The sequence below is a fragment of the Opisthocomus hoazin genome, chromosome 6, assembly GCF_030867145.1.
Source record: "Opisthocomus hoazin isolate bOpiHoa1 chromosome 6, bOpiHoa1.hap1, whole genome shotgun sequence".
Lineage (NCBI taxonomy): Eukaryota > Metazoa > Chordata > Aves > Opisthocomiformes > Opisthocomidae > Opisthocomus > Opisthocomus hoazin.
Window position 1 is genome coordinate 56,534,006 of NC_134419.1, and position 25,513 is coordinate 56,559,518.

A 25,513-nucleotide genomic window follows, 5' to 3' on the forward strand; every position below is an offset into this window, starting at 1 on the left:
GCCGGCAACAAAAGCGCCACGCGGCCGCCCCTCCCCCCGCCGGCGTGCGGAGGAGAATGAAAAAAAAAGAAACAGGCAGAAACTGGTGGGTCGGGATAAGGGCAGTTTAACAGAACAGCAAACAGAGGGAAAACAGGAACAACAACGATACAAATAAGGAGAAAACACAACCACGAACCGTACAACAGCCGCTCTCCCGAAACCGGACCGGCGCTGCGCCCGCCCAAGCCGCGAGTGCGTTCCCGCCGCGCCGCCCCCCCCCCCACCGGAACCCAGCGTGACGTCACATGGTATGGAATACCGGGCTCTGTTTGGCCAGGTGGGGTCAGCCCCCACCCCCCGGCTGTGCCCCTTCCTGGAGTCCGGTGAAAATTAACCCTGTCCTGGCCAAACCCAGGACATTATCCACCCCTTATTCCATACCATCTACGTCATGCCCAGGTCCCCCATTCTCCAGTTGATCACTACCACTTCTCCTGTCTCCAGATATCATTCCCTTAGTCTATGGATCATCACTCTAAAGTGTCCGTTGAGTTCATTTAATCCATGACTTCAGGCTCCATCTGTCGTTATGGTCTTCCGTGGCAGGGGAGGTGATGTGTGGTGATGGGCGGTCACTTGCTGCATCCAGAGCTCACGGCTGATGTATCTGGTGCGGCCCGTGCCCACAGTCTGCAGGAGACGTTGATCTTGATGAAGTTGCTGGATGCTAGTTGTTGAAAACCAGGTCCAGTTCCATCATCGCTGTGCTCTGCTAGGTTTTCATCGAAAAAGTCCATCCTTCTTTAATCTGGACGATTCTTACTATGCTACTACTGGTACAAAATATAACAATTATAACAGTGATAACAGACAGTGACAGAGTTATTTAACAACTAACTTTATACAATTTATTTATGGACTATTCTCGCCCAAAATTAAATCCCCATGAGGTACACATCGGACTTCCCCATCCTTCCGCATTACCCACCAGGTACACCCAGGTCCTTGAGCAAAGGCAATCCCGCGGATGGGCTTGCCTTTGCCCGAGGCAGGACTAACCCAAACCGTCTTCCCTAACATGTTCCGCATGTGCACTACAGGGACTTTATCCCCTTCTACTGGGCGCTGAGGTTTTGACTGGGCAGGACCATCCCGGTTGGTGGACCCTCTGGTGTTAACCAACCAGGTGGCCTTTGCTAAATGGGTATCCCAATTTTTGAAAGTCCCACCCCCCATTGCCCTCAAAGCGGTTTTTAGCAGCCCATTGTAACGTTCAATCTTTCCCGAGGCTGGTGCATGGTAGGGGATGTGATACACCCACTCAATACCGTGTTCTTTGGCCCAGGTGTCTATGAGGCTGTTGCGAAAATGAGTCCCGTTGTCCGACTCAATTCTTTCGGGAGTGCCATGTCATCACAGGACTTGTTTTTCCAGGCCCAGGATGGTATTCCGGGCAGTGGCATGGGGCACAGGGTAGGTTTCCAGCCATCCGGTGGTGGCCTCCACCATTGTGAGCACATAGCGCTTGCCTTGGCGGGTCTGTGGCAGTGTGATGTAGTCAATCTGCCAAGCCTCCCCGTATTTATATTTTAGCCATCGTCCTCCATACCACTGAGGCTTTACCCGCTTGGCTTGCTTGATTGCAGCGCATGTCTCACATTCATGGATAACCTGTGCAATAGTGTCCATGGTCAAGTCCACCCCTCGGTCACGAGCCCATCTGTATGTCGCGTCTCTTCCTTGGTGGCCCGAGGTGTCATGGGCCCACCGAGCTATAAACAGTTCACCCTTATGTTGCCAGTCCAGATCCACCTGAGCCACTTCAATCTTAGCAGCCTGATCTACCTGGTGGTTGTTTTGATGTTCTTCAGTGGCCCGACTCTTAGGGACGTGGGCGTCCACGTGACGGACTTTTACAACCAACTGCTCCAGCCGGGCAGCAATATCTTGCCACAATGGGGCAGCCCAGATAGGTTTGCCTCTGCGCTGCCAGTTGTTCTTCTTCCATTGCTGCAGCCACCCCCACAAGGCATTGGCCACCATCCAAGAGTCAGTGTAAAGATAGAGCACTGGCCACTTCTCTCGACTGGCAATGTCTAAAGCCAGCTGGATGGCTTTCACCTCTGCAAACTGGCTGGACTCACCTTGTCCCTCGGCAGTTTCCGCGACTTGTTGTGTAGGGCTCCATACAGCAGCCTTCCACCTCCGCTGCTTCCCCACAATGCGACAGGACCCATCCGTGAACAGGGCATACTGTTTCTTATCTTCTGGCAGCTGGTTATACAGTGGGGCCTCTTCAGCATGTGTCACCTCCTCCTCTGGCGATGCTCCAAAATCTTTGCCTTCTGGCCAGTCCATGATGACCTCCAGAATTCCTGGGCGACTGGGGTTTCCCATTCGGGCGCGCTGGGTGATCAGAGCGACCCACTTACTCCACGTAGCATCGGTGGCATGATGCGTAGAGGGGACCCTCTCTTTGAACATCCAGCCCAGGACCGGCAATCGTGGTGCTAGGAGGAGCTGTGCTTCAGTGCCCACCACTTCTGAAGCAGCTCGAACGCCTTCATATGCTGCCAGAATCTCTTTTTCAGTGGGAGTATAGCGGGCCTCGGATCCTTTGTATCCCCGCCTCCAGAACCCCAGGGGTCGACCTCGAGTCTCCCCTGGTGCTTTCTGCCAGAGACTCCAGGTTGGGCCGTTCTCCCCGGCTGCGGTGTAGAGCACGTTTTTAACATCTTGCCCTGACCGGACTGGACCAAGGGCTACGGCATGAACTATCTCCCGTTTAATTTGTTCAAATGCCTGTCGTTGCTCAGGGCCCCATTGAAAATCATTCTTCTTCCGGGTCACGTGGTACAGAGGGCTTACAATCTGGCTGTAATTTGGGATGTGCATCCTCCAAAAACCCACAACACCCAGGAAGGCCTGTGCTTCCTTTTTGCTGGTTGGTGGAGACATAGCTGCTATTTTGTTGATGATATCCATTGGGATTTGACGGCGCCCATCCTGCCATTTTACTCCCAAAAACTGGATCTCTTGCGCAGGTCCCTTTACTTCGCTTAATGGCGAAACCGGTTTTCAGAAGGATCTGAACTATTTTGTCCCCTTTCTCGAAAACCTCCTCCACTGTGTCGCCCCATATAATGATGTCGTCGATGTAGTGCAGATGTTCTGGGGCTTCACCCTTTTCCAGTGCAGTCTGGATTAGTCCACGGCAAATGGTGGGACTGTGTTTCCACCCCTGGGGCAGTCGATTCCAGGTGTACTGGATGCCCCTCCAGGTGAAAGCAAACTGTGGCTTGCAGTCTGCTGCCAAAGGGATGGAGAAGAATGCATTAGCGATGTCAATTGTAGCGTACCACTTGGCTGCCTTTGACTCCAGCTGATATTGAAGTTCTAGCATGTCTGGCACGGCAGCACTCAGTGGTGGTGTGACTTCATTCAGGCCACGGTAGTCTATTGTCAGTCTCCACTCTCCAGTAGATTTTCTCACTGGCCATATGGGACTATTAAAGGGTGAGCGAGTTTTGCTGATCACTCCTTGACTCTCCAGCTGGCGGATCAGCTGATGAATGGGGAGAAGGGAGTCTTGGTTGGTACGATACTGTCGCCGGTGCACCGTTGTGGTCGCGATGGGTACCTGTTGTTCTTCAACCCTCAGCAACCCCACAACGGAAGGATCCTCCGAGAGACCAGGCAAAATGGACAGCTGTTTAATTTCTTCCGTCTCCACAGCAGCTATGCCAAAAGCCCACCGATACCCCTTTGGGTCCTTGAAATAGCCTCTCCTAAGATAGTCTATCCCAAGGATGCACGGAGCCTCGGGGCCAGTTACAATGGGGTGCTTCTGCCACTCCTGCCCAGTGAGGCTCACTTCAGCCTCCAGTACACTCAGCTCTTGGGACCCCCCTGTCACTCCAGAAATGCAAATGGACTCTGACCCTTTGAACTCTGATGGCATTAAAGTACACTGTGCACCAGTGTCCACTAGAGCTTTATACTCTTGTGGATCTGACGTGCCAGGCCACCGAATCCACACCGTCCAATAGACACGGTTGTCCCTTTCCTCCACCTGGCTGGAGGCAGGGCCCCTCTAATCCTCGTCAGAGAATTTGCTGCTCACTTGCTGTAAAAATGACTTGGAGGTCCCCTCCAGAGGATCGGAATCAAGGTCAAACTGTCTACCTGGTCTGGAGAGCTGGCTTCTGGAAACTGGAGCGGCACTTTTCCTAACAGAATCCCCTTTGGTGATTGTTTTACCTCGCAACTCACGCACTCGTGCCTCTAGACTTGAGGTGGGTTTTGAATCCCACTTCCTCATGTCCTCTCCGTGGTCACGCAGGTAAAACCACAGGGTGCCCCGTGGTGTGTAGCCTCTGTACTCTCTCTCCTGAGCAGAGAAACGCTTGACCCTAATAGCTGAGATGCGGGCCCGCACAGGTGGGGAGTAGGACATATCCTCTTTGAATTGCTGGAACTGTCGGGACAGTTTATTCACAGCTGAGACAAGGGAGGAAGAGAGACTTTCCTCGTATTGGCGGAGTCTGACAGCCACCTCATCCACTGCCCTAGGTACTTGCCCATGCTGTCCCACACACCCAGCCACTCACAGCTATCCAGCCCCGGGGCAGGTCTCTGCACGATGTCCTTAACGACTTGCTTAACCCTAAACAAAACCCAGAACCCGTTCAGGAGGCATAACAAAAGGAGAGTGCTGCCCTGAGCATCCCACGGGTACTCGAAATTCTCAAAAGCAGTTAGGATCAGCCTGAGGGAGAGAGGGGGGGGGGCGAAAGAGTGGGGGAAGGTATCCCCTTCGGCTTTCCCCACAGACTGGGTTTGATTATTAACAAAATCTAAGACATAGGATCCGAGGTACGGAAATGACCGCAGTGCCGCATGCAAATACAAGACTAATTTCATGCACAGTGATGTTATCATATCATAAGTCGATATCGTAAGGTAGAGCAAAATTATCATCCTGATCTTTTTCCCCGTGACGATGAATAGCACCACAGGGAACAAGTACAGCAAGTACGGATTCAAAAACCACAACCATCTGATGAAAGACAGAAACGTTTTTACCGGCGACTATTTAAGTAACACAGAAAAAATACCTACAACAAAATTTAACAAAATCTAAGAAAGCAGTTTTAACACCCGCTGCTCAGCCCTGCCGTTATCCCCGCCCCATGTCTGGGCGCCAATTTAATGTTTCGGTTTCGGCTGCCGCCGGCAACAAAAGCGCCACGCGGCCGCCCCTCCCCCCGCCGGCGTGCGGAGGAGAATGAAAAAAAAAGAAACAGGCAGAAACTGGTGGGTCGGGATAAGGGCAGTTTAACAGAACAGCAAACAGAGGGAAAACAGGAACAACAACGATACAAATAAGGAGAAAACACAACCACGAACCGTACAACAGCCGCTCTCCCGAAACCGGACCGGTGCTGCGCCCGCCCAAGCCGCGAGTGCGTTCCCGCCGCGCCGCCCCCCCCCCCCCACCGGAACCCAGCGTGACGTCACATGGTATGGAATACCGGGCTCTGTTTGGCCAGGTGGGGTCAGCCCCCACCCCCCGGCTGTGCCCCTTCCTGGAGTCCGGTGAAAATTAACCCTGTCCTGGCCAAACCCAGGACAAATAATTAAGACTTAATTTAGTCATGACAAGTGCTAGGCAATAGCAAAGAGAGAATAAATGGCTATGCATTACTAATAGGACTAAAAAAGGCCAAAAGAGGGGCAGTTGGATAAAGTGACATTATGGGAGGAGCCACTAAATGGATTTGAACTGTTCAGCCTGAGAGATGCGGCCAAGGCGTGGACTTCATGGAGGGATATAAGCTCCAAAGTGGGGAAAAGTAGTTACAGGCAATTTATTAATTCTTTCTCATAATACAAGAAGTAGGATTAGAATATATTAAATGAAATTATCCAGTAGCAGATTTAAAGCAAGCAAATGGAGCATTTTCGCATGTAGTGGTTAGTGCGTGGACCTCGCTGCTGCAGAGTGTAGCAGATGGCAAAAGCTTAGGTAGATTCAAGATGCGATTTCACAGATTCATTGAGGAGAAGTTCTCCTGTGACCTCATCAGGCAAAGGTATGATCTCTGGCTCAGTAAATCCTAAAGCAGCAGTTTGCTTGGCCACTCCTAGGAACAGGCTTCTCAGCTGGACAGTTACTGACTGGAGCTGAGCACGCCATTCCTCTGTTTCAGCATTACTTCAGAAACAATATCACTCCATTACTAAATTTGTATGACTGTCTGCTATTTTCGAGACAGTTACGATCCTCGTGCTGATCTGTAGAAAACAATTGAAATCAATGACAGTTTATAGTTAAGGTAAGAAAGAATATGTGCAAAGTCTTTTTAGACTAGTTGCTATAAAAACAATTTCATGACAGCTTTTTTAGTGCAATAAATTACCCATAAAAGAGGACAGCAGATTAATTTAATTAATTTCATTTAATCCCAATAGAGTATTGTTTTATTAAGCAATGCTGTGGAATAATTAAAAGTTATAGCTGATTAAACACTTTAAAACCACAGAGTTATTAATTAATAACAAATTACAATAAAATTGACAGAGTAACATAAGTAAGCCGCATAAATGTTTTAAAATGACAGTGATAATGCATCAACTAAAAAACTGCTGATGTAAACTATTTCTTAAAGAGTTTGACTGCTGGAATTAATATTTATGTAATAAAATAACTGCAAAAATGGAAATAGGGCAAGAAAAACATTATTTATGATTTTTCAATTCAAAAGACTCCTTTGATGTCAAACATGTTTTTTTAAGCTGAGTATTCGTAAGTGAGTGTTGAAGCAAAGTCCTTGAACCCAAACTTAGAGTATGCAGGGAAAAATCTGATAAATAACACTGCATGTCAGCTTCAGGACCTCCTCTGGATTTGACACCTGTTTGTCTTATTTGAACACAAATCTGAACAACTCATGCATTGCTATGCTTTAATTTGAGTATCATATATTAATACTGCAACTCAGATTCTGTTCTTATTTGCAGGAATGTCAGGAAATGTATGAAACTATTTGCATGCTTCAATGATTTGCTGGATTGGATGGTTCACAAATTCTGGAAATCCAGCAGGTATTTACTTATCATGCATTAAGCAGAGAAATACAAAATACACAATATCAAAGTGCAAGACTACAGGGGCCAGTGGCATTATGAGATGTAGAAATATTTTTAATCCTTTTCAGACCTGGGATCAAATCTGATTAAGACCAAATACATTACAGTAATTTGAAACAAGTTTTAGCACTGTCAGAGAACACCTAGCAGCAAGATTGCCGATATTTATAATACTGCTCAGGCCTTGGGATTCTGTTCTACATGAGGCAATGTACAAAGTCCTTTAAATACATCTGGCTATTAATGGCATATTGGAACCTACTGAAAATGAAAATCAACTATTTTGATTATCTCACAAACAGAAGCTCTAGAAATACACTATTTTTTTTCTAAAGAAGTTATTCAAATCTAGTCTAAAGCCTAAAATTATTATGTTTGTAGGTTGCTGTTGAATGATACTTTAAATACCAAAATGATGCAAAATACACCTTGTGTAAGTACAAATTGGAGCCCAAATGTCTAAGTCAGCAGGCTGCCAAAAAGAAGCAAAAACACGTCAGACTTCTAGTTTCAATATCTCAGGCAAAATTTGGTCTTTTTTATGTGTTTGAACATATCAATGTGACTAATCTTTGGTTAATCAGCAGTTTCTGTCCTGTCTGCTTGTGTGTAGTATATAGACACACAATGAGTATTTGGGAAGATGCAAATGCATTTGCTACAGCGTAGGTACTCCTACAGAGAGGTTTGTGGGGATTCATACACATAATGTACTTGCATGCGTGTGGTCCTTAACGTGAATGGCCTTGCAGATACCCATTTACTTTCAGGTACCAAAGTTTTTGCAGATGTGTGTATTATCTTGAACAGTAAACTTAATTAGTTCATGATTTTGTCTTTAGTTATGTTTATCAGTGGATAGAGGGCTGATTGAGGAAAAAGAGCTAGGAACATATGTGTTCAGAACCATAAATCTACACATTGCTGAAGGTTTCCTTGAATAGTTTTATGTAAGTGGGAGAAATATCAACCAAGCCAAACACAGCCTAAAACAGGCCAACATAAATATTCCACAGACTGGAGGAAGAAAGTCAGTTAGACCTCTTATTCCAGAATATGCTGCTCAAATGTTGCTGAACCTCATTAAGATGGAGAGTAGGAGGAAGATTTCAGGAGGACAGAGATGAATATGAAGAAGTTTGGAAAAGCAACCACTTATTTAAGAAGCAGAGTGTAATTATGTCACACAAGTTCATGTCATCTCTATTTAAGAACTCTTTATAGACTGGGGCAAAGCACAGAGTGTGAGTGAGGGATTGTGTCTGGGACTGTAACTGGGAATGTCCACCCACTGGTTCTGCCCAGGTTTGTGATGTGGAGTGTGTGGCTGAAACCATAACATTATTTTTATGATCTAGGAGCAGCTGCAGCTCTGTGTTTGCTTACACAAAATTATAAATCCTTTCCTGTCTCATGCAAATTTTGCATTTGGTGTCTCTTGCTGTCAGTTTGTAACTGCAGAATACATGGACCAGTTTGAATTCAGAATCCGGTGCAGACTTCACTTCCTCTGAGGACTAAGATTTTCAAATGCTCATCGGAGGAGGTACCCTGTCTTTCCATAATGGAAAGGTTGTAAGCCAGTTTCTTCTTGGCTGCGTTTGCTGCGAAGGTCAGCCTGCTGTTCTTCACCACTCTCACTGCATTCCCACCTCCACAAACTTCACAACTGTGTAGCTTCTAGTTTTTCTGAAACCATTTTTTGCCAAATGAACCACAGCCTGTCACTTAAACTTATTTCACTGGGATTGAAACAGATTGGAGAGCAAGCTGGTGGCCTGTGCTCCCAGCAGGGCTGGGAGAGTGGGCGCCTCCACCGGAACAGCAGTGAGGAGCAGGGGACGTGGGCTGAGACAAGTGTGGGACCAGCTTTTCACTTAGTATAGCTGGAGTTGGGTGAGGACATATTTGCAGTTTCTCCGTCTCTCTGGGTTTCTCTCCACTTTTCCTCCTTGATGAACAAGAGCATTTTATAGGAAGGGACTGGCACCATGTCTTCTGCTTTTATAAAGAAGTCAGTATTAACTGAGCTAAAGCTTTTTCAGCCTGAATAAGCCAAAGAAAGAAAAAAAGGTATTTTCTGTGTTTCCCCTCTCCTCATGTCAAACCATTGGGACAATCTCACGTGTTGAAAGATCCATCTGTTTCATGCTCTAAGACGTCCTCTGAAAGGAAGAAGATTTATTTGGGGGGGCCCTAATAAAGCTGGAGGAACAAGGTTCCTGTGCTAGCTGAATGCCAAGTCCTCTAATAAGCAGCAAAGAAAATTTTGTGAAAGCACTCTATTTCCCTGTTGAGTGAAATGAGGGCAAAAGAGGGACTGCAGGAATGTTAGACCTTCTCTGTTGCTGGTCTGCAATGTATTGGCACTTCATGCATTCTCACGGCAGGGTTACAACCAATTTCTCAAACACTGCACTGCAGATGTGGTGCATGAGGAGGAGGTGTTAGGCTGCTGGCTAGGCTCCTAGTGATGCTTTCTGGCTGGGGGCTGGTACAGTGTGACCAGAAACCACAGGGGACGAATTCCCTTCACTTGCTTGGGAGATACCTTTTTGGAGAATCTCCACTTAGAACTTCAGCTGTGGAGAGTGAAGGATTATTTTTAGTACTTTAAAAAAACAAGAGAGTTTACAAAACTCACAGCTTACAGTTATTTTATGTCTCTGTAGAGAAGTGGTCAGTGTGCATGATGAATACGGTCTTGGAGACCAGCTGTGCAACTGGGGTAGTAGAAAACAGAAAATAAAAGTCAGGGAAAGGTGCTGTGAGCACGCCAGGAGAAACCAGGACTGAGGGGGGCTCTAATGTAGATTTTTTTAAATGTATGAACTAGTGATGATCAGCTGAGGGAAACTGAAGGAGAGACAAACTATTAATAAATAGTGTATGTATATGTGTGTTTATTTCAATCGTCTGTCCTTTAGGAGTCTAAGCAGCATTCTGAATGTCATGAAATTCTTCACACTTTTCTAATGTTTTCTGTGAACATTATATTGTTTTCTCTTTTATCTTGTTTCTAAAACAATTCAAATGTCAGTTACTGAAATTCTCAATTCATTGTAGGACTGACACATGCTGCAGATAGCAGTGGTGAATCAGTATAATCTGTTGCTTGGGTTATGAACCCCACACACGAAGTTTTCAAAAATCTGAACAGTTCAATGCCCAGGTTTACTCCATTTTCCATTAGTGTCTGATTTAATAGAAAGCCCCTCTGCACTCAGAGATGCCACACTGACTATAGACCCAGCTTCATAAGACTGTTCTTAAGAGTCTGTGTGGGGATGACTTGTTTCTCCCCAGTTGTCCTGGGTTTGGCCAGGACAGGGTTAATTTTCACCGGACTCCAGGAAGGGGCACAGCCAGGGGGTGGGGGCTGACCCCACCTGGCCAAACAGAGCCCGGTATTCCATACCATGTGACGTCACGCTGGGTTACGGTGGGGGGGGGGGGCGCGGCGGGAACGCACTCGCGGCTTGGGGGGACGCAGCGCCGGTCCGGTTTCGGGAGAGCGGCTGTCTGGGTCGTTACGGTTCGTGGTTGTGTTTTCTCCTTATTTGTATCGTTGTTGTTCCTGTTTTCCCTCTGTTTGCTGTTCTGTTAAACTGCCCTTATCCCGACCCACCAGTTTCTGCCTCTTTCTTTTTTTTTCATTCTCCTCCGCACGCCGGCGGGGGGAGGGGCGGCCGCGTGGCGCTTTTGTTGCCGGCGGCAGCCGAAACCAAAACATTTAAATTGGCGCCCAGACGTGGAGCAGGGATAACGGCAGGGCTGAGCAGCGGGTGTTAAAACTGCTTTCATAGATTTTGTTAAAATTTATTATACGCATTTACTGTGTTAGTTAAAGTCGCCGGTAAAAATGTTTCTGACTTTGATCAAATATCTCTGCTACGTAAATCCTTACTTGCTGTATGTGTTTGCCGCCGTGCTGTTTGTTACCTCGGGAAAGAAGATCAGGATGATGATTTTGCTCTACCTTACGATATCGACTTATGATATGATAACATCACTGTGCATGAAATTAGTCTTGTATTTGCATGCGGCACTGCGGTCATTTCCGTACCTCGGACCCTATGTCTTAGATTTTGTTAATAATCAAACCCAATCTGTGAGGAAAACCGAAGGGGATACCTTCCCCCACTCTTTCGCCCTCCCTCTCTCCCTCAGGCTGGTCCTAACGGCTTTTGAGAATTTCGAGTACCCGTGGGATGCTCAGGGCAGCACTCTCCTTTTGTTATGCCTCCTGAACGGGTTCTGGGTTTTGTTTAGGGTTAAGCAAGTCGTTAAGAACATCGTGCAGAGACCTGCCCCGGGGCTGGATAGCTGTGAGTGGCTGGGTGTGTGGGACAGCATGGGCAGATGTCTAGAGCAGTGGGCACCTGCGGTGTGTTTTAGACTCACCCCTGAACAAATACAGAATCCGGACAATCTAGTAAAATATCTTAAAAGAAGTGTGCTGCCACCCTGGGAACTCCAGAGAGACACAGATCACCACAATGTGCTGGGGTCTGGCCCATGCCTACCGAGCCCTGTTCAACACTGTTCAGTGCCTTAAAGGGGAAAGGGGGGGAAACGAACCGGCAGGCGCTGCAACTGGCGCTGCCCCCCCAGCCGGCCCTGCAGCCCCTCCAGCCCAGCAGGCAGTCACAGCCCCCCAGACTGGCACCGCCGCTGCCACAGCTGCAGGGTCTGCCTCGGTTTCCCTGGCAGGCACAGCAGCTGCTCCAGCCCCAGCTCCAGCTGCAGGCAGCGTGGCTGAGCCCAATGACCAACCTGTGCCCGTAGCAGTCGCCCCTGTAAAACTAAAGAAAGACGCAAAGAGAGCAGATTGCTCCGGGAGAGATGACGATGAGCCAGGGTCATCGCGGGAGATAGAGACAGAGATCATCACCCGGTCCCTGTCCCTGGGCGAGCTGCGAGACATGCGGAAAGATTTCAGCCGCCACCCAGGCGAGCACATTGTCACCTGGCTGCTGTGCTGCTGGGATAAAGGGGCCAGCAGCTTGGAATTAGAGGGCAAGGAAGCCAAGCAGCTGGGATCCCTGGCCAGGGACGGGGGCATTGACAAGGCCATTGGGAAAAAGGAACAAGTCCTCAGCCTCTGGAGGAGACTTCTGTCAGGGGTGAGGGAGAGATACCCCTTCAGTGACAATTTTGTATGTCATCCTGGCAAGTGGACCAATATGGAAAAGGGTATTCAGTACCTGAGGGAATTAGCTGTGTGGGAGCTGGTTTATAATGAACCAGATGATGACCAGTTACCCACAGACCCAGATGAAGTCCAGTGCACAGCATCTATGTGGAGGAAGTTTGTGCGGAGCGCACCCTCCTCATATGCCAACTCACTGGCAGTTGTAAACTGGAAGGGTAAGGAGACACCAACAGTGGATGAGGTGGCTGTCAGACTCCGGCAATATGAGGAAAGTCTCTCTTCCTCCCTTGTCTCAGCTGTGGAGAAACTGGCCTGGGAGGTGCGTCAAATCAAAGAGAACATGTCTTACTCCCCACCTGTACGGGCCAGTGTCTCAGCTATTAGGGGCAAGCGTTTCTCTGCTCAGGAGAGGGAATACAGAGGCTATACACCCCGGGGCACCCTGTGGTTTTACCTGCGTGACCATGGAGAGGACATGAGGAAGTGGGATGGAAAACCCACCTCAAGTCTAGAGGCACGAGTGCGTGAGTTGCGAGGTAAAACAACCACAAAAGGGGATTATGTTAGGAAAAATGCTGCTCCAGTTTCCAGAAGCCAGCTCTCCAGACCAGGTAGACAGTTTGACCTTGATTCCGATCCTCTGGAGGGGACCTCCAAGTCATTTTTACAGCAGGTGAGCAGCAAATTCTCTGACCAGGATTAGAGGGGCCCTGCCTCCAGCCAGGTGGAGGAAAGGGACAACCGTGTCTATTGGACGGTGTGGATTCGGTGGCCTGGCACGTCAGATCCACAAGAGTATAAAGCTCTAGTGGACACTGGTGCACAGTGTACTTTAATGCCATCAGAGTTCAAAGGGTCAGAGTCCATTTGCATTTCTGGAGTGACAGGGGGGTCCCAAGAGCTGAGTGTATTGGAGGCTGAAGTGAGCCTCACTGGGCAGGACTGGCAGAAGCGCCCCGTTGTAACTGGCCCCGAGGCTCCGTGCATCCTTGGGATAGACTATCTTAGGAGAGGCTATTTCAAGGACCCAAAGGGGTATCGGTGGGCTTTTGGCATAGCTGCTGTGGAGACGGAAGAAATTAAACAGCTGTCCATTTTGCCTGGTCTCTCAGAGGATCCTTCCGTTGTGGGGTTGCTGAGGGTTGAAGAACAACAGGTACCCATCGCAACCACAACGGTGCACTGACGACAGTATCGTACCAACCGAGACTTCCTTGTCCCCATTCATCAGCTGATCCGCCAGCTGGAGAGTCAAGGAGTGATCAGCAAAACTCGCTCACCCTTTAATAGTCCCATATGGCCAGTGAGAAAGTCTACTGCAGAGTGGGGACTGACAATAGACTACCGTGGCCTGAATGAAGTCACACCACCGCTGAGTGCTGCCATGCCAGACATGCTAGAACTTCAGTATCAGGTGGAGTCAAAGGCAGCCAAGTAGTACGCTACAATTGACATCGCTAATGCATTCTTCTCCATCCCTTTGGCAGCAGACTGCAGGCCACAGTTTGCTTTCACCTGGAGGGGCATCCAGTACACCTGGAATCGACTGCCCCAGGGGTGGAAACACAGTCCCACCATTTGCCATGGACTAATCCAGACTGCACTGGAAAAGGGTGAAGCCCCAGAACATCTGCACTACATCGATGACATCATTATATGGGGCGACACAGCGGAGGAAGTTTTTGAGAAAGGGGAGAAAATAGTTCAGATCCTTCTGAAAACCGGTTTCGCCATTAAGCGAAGTAAAGTCAAGGGACCTGCTCAAGAGATCCAGTTTTTGGGAATAAAATGGCAGGATGGACACCATCAAATCCCAATGGATGTCATCAACAAAATAGCAGCTATGTCTCCACCAGCCAGCAAAAAGGAAGCACAGGCCTTCCTGAGTGTTGTGGGTTTTTGGAGGATGCACATCCCAAATTACAGCCAGATTGTAAGTCCTCTGTACCACGTGACCCGGAAGAAGAATGATTTTGAATGGGGCCCTGAGCAACGACAGGCATTTGAACAAATTAAACAGGAGATAGTTCATGCCGTAGCCCTTGGTCCAGTCCGGTCAGGGCAAGATGTTAAAAACGTGCTCTACACCGCAGCCGGGGAGAACGGCCCAACCTGGAGTCTCTGGCAGAAAGCACCAGGGGAGACTCGAGGTCGACCCCTGGGGTTCTGGAGGCGGGGATACAAAGGATCCGAGGCCCGCTATACTCCCACTGAAAAAGAGATTCTGGCAGCATATGAAGGCGTTCGAGCTGCTTCAGAAGTGGTCGGCACTGAAGCACAGCTCCTCCTAGCTCCACGATTGCCGGTCCTGGATTGCCTGGGCTGGATGTTCAAAGAGAGGGTCCCCTCTACGCATCATGCCACCGATGCTACGTGGAGTAAGTGGGTCGCATTGATCACCCAGCGCGCCCGAATGGGAAACTGGAGTCGCCCAGGAATTCTGGAGGTCATCATGGACTGGCCAGAAGGCAAAGATTTTGGAGCATCGCCAGAGGAGGAGGTGACACATGCTGAAGAGGCCCCACTGTATAACCAGCTGCCAGAAGATAAGAAACAGTATGCCCTGTTCACGGATGGGTCCTGTCGCATTGTGGGGAAGCAGCGGAGGTGGAAGGCTGCTGTATGGAGCCCTACACAACAAGTCGCGGAAACTGCCGAGGGACAAGGTGAGTCCAGCCAGTTTGCAGAGGTGAAAGCCATCCAGCTGGCTTTAGACATTGCCAGTCGAGAGAAGTGGCCAGTGCTCTATCTTTACACTGACTCTTGGATGGTGGCCAATGCCTTGTGGGGGTGGCTGCAGCAATGGAAGAAGAACAACTGGCAGCGCAGAGGCAAACCTATCTGGGCTGCCCCATTGTGGCAAGATATTGCTGCCCGGCTGGAGCAGTTGGTTGTAAAAGTCCGTCACGTGGACGCCCACGTCCCTAAGAGTCGGGCCACTGAAGAACATCAAAACAACCACCAGGTAGATCAGGCTGCTAAGATTGAAGTGGCTCAGGTGGATCTGGACTGGCAACATAAGGGTGAACTGTTTATAGCTCGGTGGGCCCATGACACCTCGGGCCACCAAGGAAGAGACGCGACATACAGATGGGCTCGTGACCGAGGGGTGGACTTGACCATGGACACTATTGCACAGGTTATCCATGAATGTGAGACATGCGCTGCAATCAAGCAAGCCAAGCGGGTAAAGCCTCAGTGGTATGGAGGACAATGGCTAAAATATAAATATGGGGAGGCTTGGCAGATTGACTATATCACACTGCCACAGACCCGCCAAGGCAAGCGCTATGTGCTCACAATGGTGGAGGCCACCACCGGATGGCTGGAAACCTACCCTGTGCCCCATGCCACCGCCTGGAATACCATCCTGGGCCTGGAAAAACAAGTCCTGTGGCGACATGGCACTCCTGAAAGAATTGAGTCGGACAACGGGACTCATTTTCGCAACAGCCTCATAGACACCTGGGCCAAAGAACACGGTATTGAGTGGGTGTATCACATCCCCTACCATGCACCAGCCTCGGGAAAGATCGAACGTTACAATGGGCTGCTAAAAACCACTTTGAGGGCAATGGGGGGTGGGACTTTCAAAAATTGGGATACCCATTTAGCAAAGGCCACCTGGTTGGTTAACACCAGAGGGTCCACCAACCAGACTGGTCCTTCCCAATCAAAACCTAGGCGTCCTGTAGAAGGGGATAAAGTCCCTGTAGTGCACATGCGGAACATGTTAGGGAAGACGGTTTGGGTTAGTCCTGCCTCAGGCAAAGGCAAGCCCATCCGCGGGATTGCTTTTGCTCAAGGACCTGGGTGTACCTGGTGGGTAATGCGGAAGGATGGGGAAGTCCGATGTGTACCTCATGGGGATTTAATTTTGGGCGAGAATAGTCCATAAATAAATTGTATAAAGTTAGTTGTTAAATAACCCTGTCACTGTCTGTTATCACTGTTATAATTGTTATATTTTGTACCAGTACTAGCATAGTAAGAATTCTCCAGATTAAAGAAGGATGGACTTTTTCGATGAAAACCTAGCAGAGCACAGCAATGATGGAACTGGACCTGGTTTTCAACAACTGGCATCCAGCAACTTCATCAAGATCAACGTCTCCTGCAGACTGTGGGCACGGGCCGCACCAGATACATCAGCCGTGAGCTCCGGATGCAGCAAGTGACCGCCCATCACCACGCATCACCTCCCCTGCCACGGAAGACCCTAACGACAGATGGAGTCTGAAGTCATGGATTAAATGAACTCAACAGACGCTTTAGAGTGATGATCCATAGACTAAGGGAATGATATCTGGAGACAGGAGAAGTGGTGGTGATCAACTGGACAATGGGGGACCTGGGCATGACGTAGATGGTATGGAATAAGGGGTGGATAATGTCCTGGGTTTGGCCAGGACAGGGTTAATTTTCACCAGACTCCAGGAAGGGGCACAGCCAGGGGGTGGGGGCTGACCCCACCTGGCCAAACAGAGCCCGGTATTCCATACCATGTGACGTCACGCTGAGTTCCGGTGGGGGGGGCGGCGCGGGGGGAACGCACTCGCGGCTTGGGGGGACGCGGCACCGGTCCTGTTTCGGGAGAGCGGCTGTCTGGGTCGTTACGGTTCGTTGTTGTGTTTTCTCCTTATTTGTATCGTTGTTGTTCCTGTTTTCCCTCTGTTTGCTGTTCTGTTAAACTGCCCTTATCCCGACCCACCAGTTTCTGCCTGTTTCTTTTTTTTTCATTCTCCTCCGCACGCCGGCGGGGGGAGGGGTGGCCGCATGGCGCTTTTGTTGCCGGCGGCAGCCGAAACCAAAACACCAGTCTCTTCCCCACTCACCTCCTGGTAGATGTAGTGTAGAACTGGCTTCCTGCAGAGCTGAGGTCTGGTTTTCCTCACAACACTACCTACATACACGTAGAGCTTCAAAATGTGCTGAAGTTAAAAACCATGTGTCTGGAAGCTGGTGCCTAGTGTGAATAGACAGCCCAACGTCCTAGCTGTAAAGACAACCAGGGATTTCACAGATGGGCTCTACAGGAATAGAAGAAAGGGTATCTCAATGAATTCTCTGACTAGGGTCTACTCCTGGTATTCCCCTGCTTCCCCACAGGCTGGTGTAAGCGATGAAGCATGCCTTGAGCTGGATTGTTGGCTTATACTGAGGACCTGTTTGCAAGTTACAGGATATCTGTGTGGGCTTCATCTGAGATAAATAGCAACGTTTTTCCAAACCATGCTTCTTGTTTCCATTGTATCCAAATGGAACAACTGTTAGATATCTCTCTTTTCATCCAGTGTGATTTGTAGTGGTATCCCTAGCAATTTCTACCGCAAGTGCTATGTGCAATGGAATATGGCTCTTGTTCATCAAGATTATTTTATTTATACAATTTTTTAAAGTGCATTGTATTATACAGTGAGTCATCTAGTCAATGCAAGCAATACCTGAAGAATTAAGGTGTGAAACAGTGCAAAATGGTACAAAGACAGATGAGGAGTATGGAACAAGCACAGAGTTGTTTTGTTCATTTATTCTGTAGATGGAATAAACATTCAATCCATGTTGATGTATAAGCAAACCTTTTTCTGAGGCACTGTGAAATCTTGAGTGACCTGCCTTTAGGAAAAAATGCCTCAGAGTTTTTAATAACTATTTTGGAGGTTTTATGTTGTTGTAAGGAGTAAATTCTTTGAATGTACTTTGGATGTATTTGAGTTATATAACGAGTTGTGTGACACAAAATACAGAAAAAAATCAGAACCAAAATTATAATTTTTAAATTTGATCTCTGCTCCTGTGTTCAATCAAGCAGGTTGCACCAACGGTGTGAAACTAGCACTTACATGCATTATGAACAGAGGCAGACATGAATGTGTAGGAAAAGTATACAGAAAGCAAGAACTAATGATAAAACCAATGACTTACTTTGAATCAAGTTTACCTTCTGTTGCCAAGAAAAATATGATGGAGTTGATTTTCCAGAAGAGGATTGCAGTAAATCAAGTTTTCATTGCTCCAATTTGACAACAAAACTTACAATAAAAATGCCAGAATAATACTCTTTATGTATTATTAGTAGTTGATGGAAACTTTTGAAAGATAGGGTTTTCTAAGAGATTGTAGGAACATCACCTGTAAGTTTTGCTCACTGGGGAGTAAGCATATTGATTTACAAACCTGTAACAGATACTTTTTATTAATTGTAGAGGATATAGTTGCATTTGTATTTTTTCTGATGAAACTTTTACTTAATGTACTCTTCAGGCAAAATCAAACCCTGTTTTTTCCAGAGGAGAGGAGAAAAAATGTTTGCCTGTAAAGCAATTCTGCTCCCCCAACACTAACGCTACTTAGTGATTTTGGTTTAGGAATTTTCCCTCTAAGCAACCAAAAAAAAGTAGTGATTAGTCTCTGCAGAAGGCAAATTATGTGAATATTTAAAGAGCTGTTCAGTATTCTTTCATTTCTTGAGTTACAGAGTATATCTAAGATGCATAAAAATTCAAGATCGGACACTGAGAGAAGCGTAGAGATGGAGTTCATATACAAAAATGTTCATACTGTAAGAATCATTAACGGTAACATTTGCTTGATTAAAGTAAAGGTGGTAATTTTCAGATGCCTGAGAGATTTAGGATTCTTGCTTCATGAAAAGTGTGAATTTACATTCCTTAGATTTAATAATATTGCTTTTCACGCTGATTTTTAACACAATTTTTTAAAGTACTTAACATGAGTCACTTATTTTAGCATAAGAGCGAAGAGGCCAAGTGAAAGTAGAGGTTCAGAGAACATGCTGGAGAGAAAAAGGCAAATTTCACCCAGACATAAATCAAATAAAGCAGGACTGAAGAAACGAATGAAAATATTCTTTTTTATAAGTTCCTAACAATACCCTGTGGGCATCTCTGATCTTATTCTTGTTAAACTGTTCAGTGATAAATATGCGCGTGGACTGGGAGGGTGGCATGAAAGCAGCCATGTGGAGCATGCCTCGCAGCAGAGAAGGGCAGGGAGATTGCAGCCCAGACCAAGGGCTGGGTAGAGGCGGTGGGACCTCAGAGGGAGCAGCAGGCAGAAGTGACGCGGTAGGTGTGTGCTGTGAGGTCACTTGCATTGGAGGAAGCTGGTTGGTGAGCAGCAGGCGGCTTTGTGAGGTGCTGGTGCCTGTCAGGGGTAGCACAGAGGAGGAGAGCTTGAGGGGGTGGGGGCAGAAGCGAGGCAGGGCAGAGGCCAGTGCGTGTGGGTGCTGGAGGCAGCATGTGAGGACATGAAGGGTGTCCCAGAGCCAGGTCAACAGAGATGGCAGCTTTTGTGGAGGTAAGAGGTGTTCAGGAAAAGATGATGTGAGACTGCTTGCAAGACCTCTTCAGATAGGCCCTTATCCAATGTCTAACCACCAACCTAAAGCCCTAACTTTAAACCTAAACCTTACACCTGGCCCTTACCCCGTTCCTAACCCCAAATTCTTACTTCTGAGCTGAAGCCTGAAATAATAATCTCTTCCTCTAAGCCTCTGCTAAACTGAACCTTTAAACAAAAATGGTTACTTCTTTAAACACTAACCAGCAACTCTAGGGAGAAACCCCGACACCCTAATCCCTAACCTTGATCTCTCACTCGAGCAGGTGAACTCTCATCCCTATCCTTACCCGTGGCTCTGACCCCAGAGTCTCAGAGCAGACACCTTCACCAGATGCCCCAATGCAATGTGTTGACCTGAATCCCTAAGCCCTCACGCCCCCTCCCACCCAGCTTCTCAGCTGACTGTGGCCCAGCAAGCAGGAGGAGGGCAGGGCTGGGAGCTCCTGGAGGGAAAGGCTGGGATGGGAGGGGGTGCTTAGAGTTAGGGGAGAGTGAGCTGCAGGTCACGTGAGGTGTTGGTAAATGTGACGTGGTGAGTGTGGGTTTGGGGTCACTTGTGTTGGAGGAACCTGATCAGGGAGGAGCAGAGCTTGGGGATAGCAGACAAGAGGCAAGGCAGAGGCCGTTGCAGGGGTGCTGGTGTGAGCCTGTCCCAGCATCCGCCCTAACCTTTACTTTAAAGCTTTCCTCTAGCCATTGCCTCAGTCTTCTATTTTAATGCCAAACCCCAAACCCCCACTTCAAAGCTGAACCCAAGCATTTACCCCAAACACTAGCCCTGATCCCTAGCCTTGAAATGCTACCCCTAAGCCTAGCCCTAACCCCCCACTCTAATCCAAACCCCTAACTGAGAAATTTAGCCTATTCCCTCCCTGCTAACTAGAAATCTTAGGCAGAGACCCTCACCCTCATGCCCTGCCCCACTCTAATCTGTAACCCTGATTCTAAAAGGTAAGTCGAACCCCCCTGGCCCTAACATGAACACTAAGCCCCAATCAGAAACCCCAACCAGATACTGACAGCACATAGGCAGCCACTGAACCCATCACTACCCCAAACAGAAGACTGACCTAGACAGTCTGTAGCGTTTTGGACACAAGCAGTATTTCTCAGGCTTAGCAATATGACAGAGATTTGTACTGATTTTTCTGTTAAGTGGTAATGGAGCCTGCACAGCCCAAATAGATGCCACTCAGCAACATCAGGAATGCTTTAAACTAAGCAGTGAGAAGGGGCAAGGAGTGCTATTAATGATGAGAAGTACTTTCCTGCTTGGAGGAGAGCTGAGAAGGGCTGAGGTCATCCCACGGGAAAGGTTCAAACTTTACCATTTCTAATGTCAGTCTGATCACCATGCTGTGGGGCAGCCTTTCCTGGGCACTGGACTCCAGAGTCAGCAATCTCGCCTTCGGGATCCTTCTTTCTAGCCCTTGGTTCTTGTGTCTGTCTCTGCTCTCTAGGCTTGGTCATGCTCTGGCACCTTCCTCTCCATTCCAGGTTCCTGCTCTTGGTGTCCTGATCTGCCCACATGACTCTTTGCTTGAAACCCTGACCTTCTTATGGGAAAGAATTTTTGATTTTGTGAATTTTAAGGCCAGTTCTGCTTCAGTTTAGTTGGGTGTGCCTTGACTTTATCCCTGTTGCTGTTGCCTCTGCTTTGGTGTCTGGTTCCCATCCCCAAACCTGGTTGCAGCTTATTCTTAACCACTGGCTACAACTGTCAGTATTTGGCTGTATATCAAAGTTTGGAAACATACTACCAGTCTTCAACAGGACGTACCTAAGCAGTTGTCAGATCTGGCAATTAAAACTGAGTGAGGGCAGATGCACAAAGTGGCAGCGAGTCCTTCAACACTGTCTAGAATATAACCAATTTCACTGGATCAAAGCCCCAATTCTTGGCCAATGTAAACTCATAAGTTCAGTATACCAGGAGAGTCAGCAGATGTCTGTTTCAAAAGGCCAGGAACCCACTTCAGGAAAAATGAGAAATGAATCCTTGGTATACTCAAATTCTAGCATTTGTACTTTCCCGGCGATTCCTTTGGTCTTCACAAAATGAAAAATTATAAGCAGCTGGGCAGGACTACAGACTAAGCCTGTCCTTCAGGGTTTCACATTGCTTGTGGGTTTTGCTGGGAACAGAGACCTCTTTAACTTTTTTCTTCCCAGACTCGGCCTTTTCCTCTCCTTTAGGTGAAATATTTTATTGTATTATTAAGAAAGGAGGATAAGGCTGTCCTCAAAAGTGAGGATCATAGAAATATACAAAAAAATGTTCCTGATTTAATGACAGGAGTTGTTTTTGAGGTAGTCATCAACTGTAGAAATTAAGCTGGTCTTGAATTACAGCCTTGAAAATGTATTTAGTCAGCACACAGTATGTTGAAATTATTGTACCAACATGTCATTTGTGCTTCATCTCTAGTTCAAAATAAATGTGTACATCTGCTGGTTACAAGGAAGTGTGGTTACATGACAACAGAATTTCAGCACACCTTTCACTGATTCTTCCATTGCTGAAAGGACAGCAAAGAAATAAAAGGCCCAATGTCCAGTTTCCAATAGGTATGGGGGCTTAATGGTTGCTTACTAGATGACCAAGTCGTCGCTGCAAGCTGAAGGATCCCCCCAACTCTTGCTGTTCAGGGTGAATTATGATATTATGTGATACTTGCAGACAAGGTCTAGGAGAGGGCACTGAATTGTGTGAAAGCGTGTTCTTGCCTTATCCCTACCATGTTAGTGTGTTTCTCTTAATATATTCCATCACTTCATCTTGGGAAGAGAAACAGTTAAAGGTTTGGAGCAATAGCACCGTTTTGAAGTGAATCACAGGATCATAGAATGGTAAGGGTTGGAAGGGACCTTAAAGATCATTTGGTTCCAACCCCCCTGCCATGAGCTATCCTTCAATAGTTCCTGTTTATTGCATTTTGGGTCAATTCAGAGTGTTCTGGTGCATGTGAATGAAGTTCCTTTTAGAGGAAAATAAACCAGAATCCCCATTCCAGTGACACAAAATGCCCTGCTCCCTCTAACAGCAATGTGATACTCCAAATGAGTGACTCATCCTTCACATAACTTTGAACCATGTGTATGGTGGGGATGTAAAATCCAAAGGAAAACCCCAAATTATAGATTGTGTAGATGAAATGGCTACAGCACTACCTGCTTTCATCTGCGCCTCTTGCACTAAGTCACAGGCTGATGTAATAGCCACAGTCTGTAGCTGTGTTGTAGAAAACTCAGAGATGAAGTGTCTGTCTTTTTTTTTTAATGCTAAAATCTAAAACAGTCACAATCTAAACAGCCTATTGTTTTGTATAAATAATATACAGAACTAAAAGTGCTTGATGATTAGAGGAAAAGTGTTCTACAGTGTGTGAACAGCACACAGCATGATGCATCTTCATTACAAAAATGCAAAATGACGATGATTTATCATAAAATCTGCCGACAATAGGCATAAATCTCTTAGTAAAGCAAGTAGTAAATTCTGTTCCCATGGCAAATACAATGCATTTTGTTCCTTTCCCTGTACTGCATGCATGGAAGACTGGTCATTCTCTGGACAAACTAATTGCAGCCTTAATGCTGTGGATTTTTGTGGGTGAAATATATAATTATTTTTGTGCAATGTTGAATCGCTGGTAACCATGGTGTTGGTAGAACATGCCTGTATTTCATACAGACCAGTGCACATGCTCGATGAGCAGCTATCCTCCCATCCTCGATTTTATAGCAACTGTTGAAGGGAAAGAATATGAGTTCTTTCAGGAGTAAGTTTCAGTAATATATATGCTGGAAACAATTTTTTTCTTGAAAAATATTGTAGAATTGTTTGATGTCTTCAGAAATATGAACAAATACTTGTTGTAATGAACTGAATGTTGTTTATTCCTTATTTTTGTCTGGTTGTACTTTTTTTTCCTTGTGTGTATATATATGCGTGTCTGCTTGTGTCTGTGTGCATATACACAGTATAGAGAAATTATTTTGGTCAAGCAGACCTCTTCTGGGAATAAGTTACATACTCCCACACACATGTGATGTCTTGTTAATGAAGCTTAGCAATTTTTACTTAAACAGTTATTTTGGAGGCTAATAAAATACTGTGTGGTTTCCCCTTATGTGGTGTTTTCTTTGAAGTCAGCACAATATCCATGTATTTCCACAACTTTCCATCAGCCTTAAAAGCAGAGACTTATTTTATAAATCTGACTACCCAATCTAATGTATTTGTTCCACCTCAGAACAGAAAAACAGTTTCCATTATTGCAAAGCAAACCATGTGTACCCAAATATACCTGCTTTCTGCTTTAAGAGCACAGCAGGCTGGCTAACTCAAATATAACAAATGGCTTCTGTGCTATCAATTAATAGCCCTGAGAATAAGTTTTGTTCTTTTAGTGGTCAAGTCATAGCTCTTTGCATATTCTGGACAGTTGGGTCCTATTACTTAAATAACTTAGAAATACTAAAGTAAAAGAGAAAGCCGCAACCTGCAAAATTTCTTTGCTTCATGTGAAATTGTCCAAAGATAATGCTGACAGATGCTCTCTTTTGCCAAATAATAGAGGTGAAATGAGCCCAGCAGCTGTATGATTCATTTTTAAGGCCAAACAATAACAACTTATAATCTGCACCCCAAAATAAAAGGTCCTGTTCAAATACAGTTTCAAACTTGGCTCCATCCCCGAGCTTTTTGCTGTGTGGAGCCTTGAAGTCTGGAAGCATTTAGAGCTGCTGTCTTGGTTTAGGTTTAATTCTGTTGAATATGGGTAATTTACAGTCACACTTTGTCAAAGACTCAGCAAACTAAACAATGCTGTTCCTTGATGTAGGTACCACTATGCTGATAGCTAGTGATCTTATGCACTTCCAAAAGTTTGGCACAAGATATAACCATGATGAGGCAAGAGGGGTAGCTACGGAGGGGAAAAATGGGAACGTAGCCAGTGACCACCCGGGTTCCCCAGTGGGTTCCTGATGCCCCTGCCCCCTGTTATTCGAGGTCTCACACCATTAGGAGCCCTGGGGTCTCTGCCCTGTGCCCACTAGAAGGCACTCCTTGGTGGAGATCCTTGCAAGTTTCCCCTTGGAGCTGTGAGAAAGGTGAAACCTCCAGCCCTGACAGTCTGTGCCTGGAGGCCCAAATGCTTCTTGAATCCCTCAACCTCTGTGGGTATTCCAAGTTTCTGCATGGCACAGTCTCACCTGGGTAAACGTGGGAGAAACAGCCCCCAAAATACTCCTATGCCCACCAGGCTGTGTTCTGCATCCCAGGGAGCACTCACAGCACATAGCAAAGGGCTGTGAACCACCAGTTAAGAGATTTTACTGTTAAATATTTCACGTTGGGGAAGGACAGAGAATATAGAAGTCTAAACAAATTACAGATAAGTGTCTGATAGATATGTTTTAGGGTAGATATTTTACAAGAATAAATGGTTTTATGAATTTTTCCTTGGTTTCTGAGTTGAGAGCCTTCATGAAAATATGTAAACTACTTTAATGAAAACCTCAGGTGTGGTTTTCTTGTTATTTTTCTTACTTGAAGCTACCTTTATCAGGAATAAAATAGCAGATATCGAAAACTATGTATTCTGCTCTTCTTTATTTGTTTGGAAGGCTAAAACTATTTTAATAAAGGATAAATATGTGATATTAGTTGCTCTTCTTAATCAGTAATTAAAATATGAACAATATTATTTATCTTCTGTTTTCTGCTTTCCAGGTGATCAGCATATAATCTCTACAACTATGGCTGAGAAGTGCAATTAAGGTATCATAATTTCCCTTTTAATACGGGCATGCTTTTGGTGACAGTGATTTCCAAAATACCCTCTCCAGTAA

General features: G+C 46.6%; 1 protein-coding gene across 20 annotated transcripts in view; it reads left to right on the plus strand.

The window, feature by feature from the left end:
• Positions 1-25,513, plus strand: part of PCDH15 (protocadherin related 15) — a 1,100,829-nt gene that overhangs the window by 519,685 nt on the left and 555,631 nt on the right. For 18 of the 20 annotated variants that reach the window (XM_075423218.1, XM_075423232.1, XM_075423229.1 and 15 more), the window contains one exon: positions 25,395-25,442. The exons of the other annotated variants lie outside the window; for them this stretch is intronic. The gene's annotated coding sequence lies outside the window, so the exon portion shown is untranslated. The remainder of the gene's footprint in view (positions 1-25,394; positions 25,443-25,513) is intronic. 20 annotated transcript variants of the gene reach the window in all.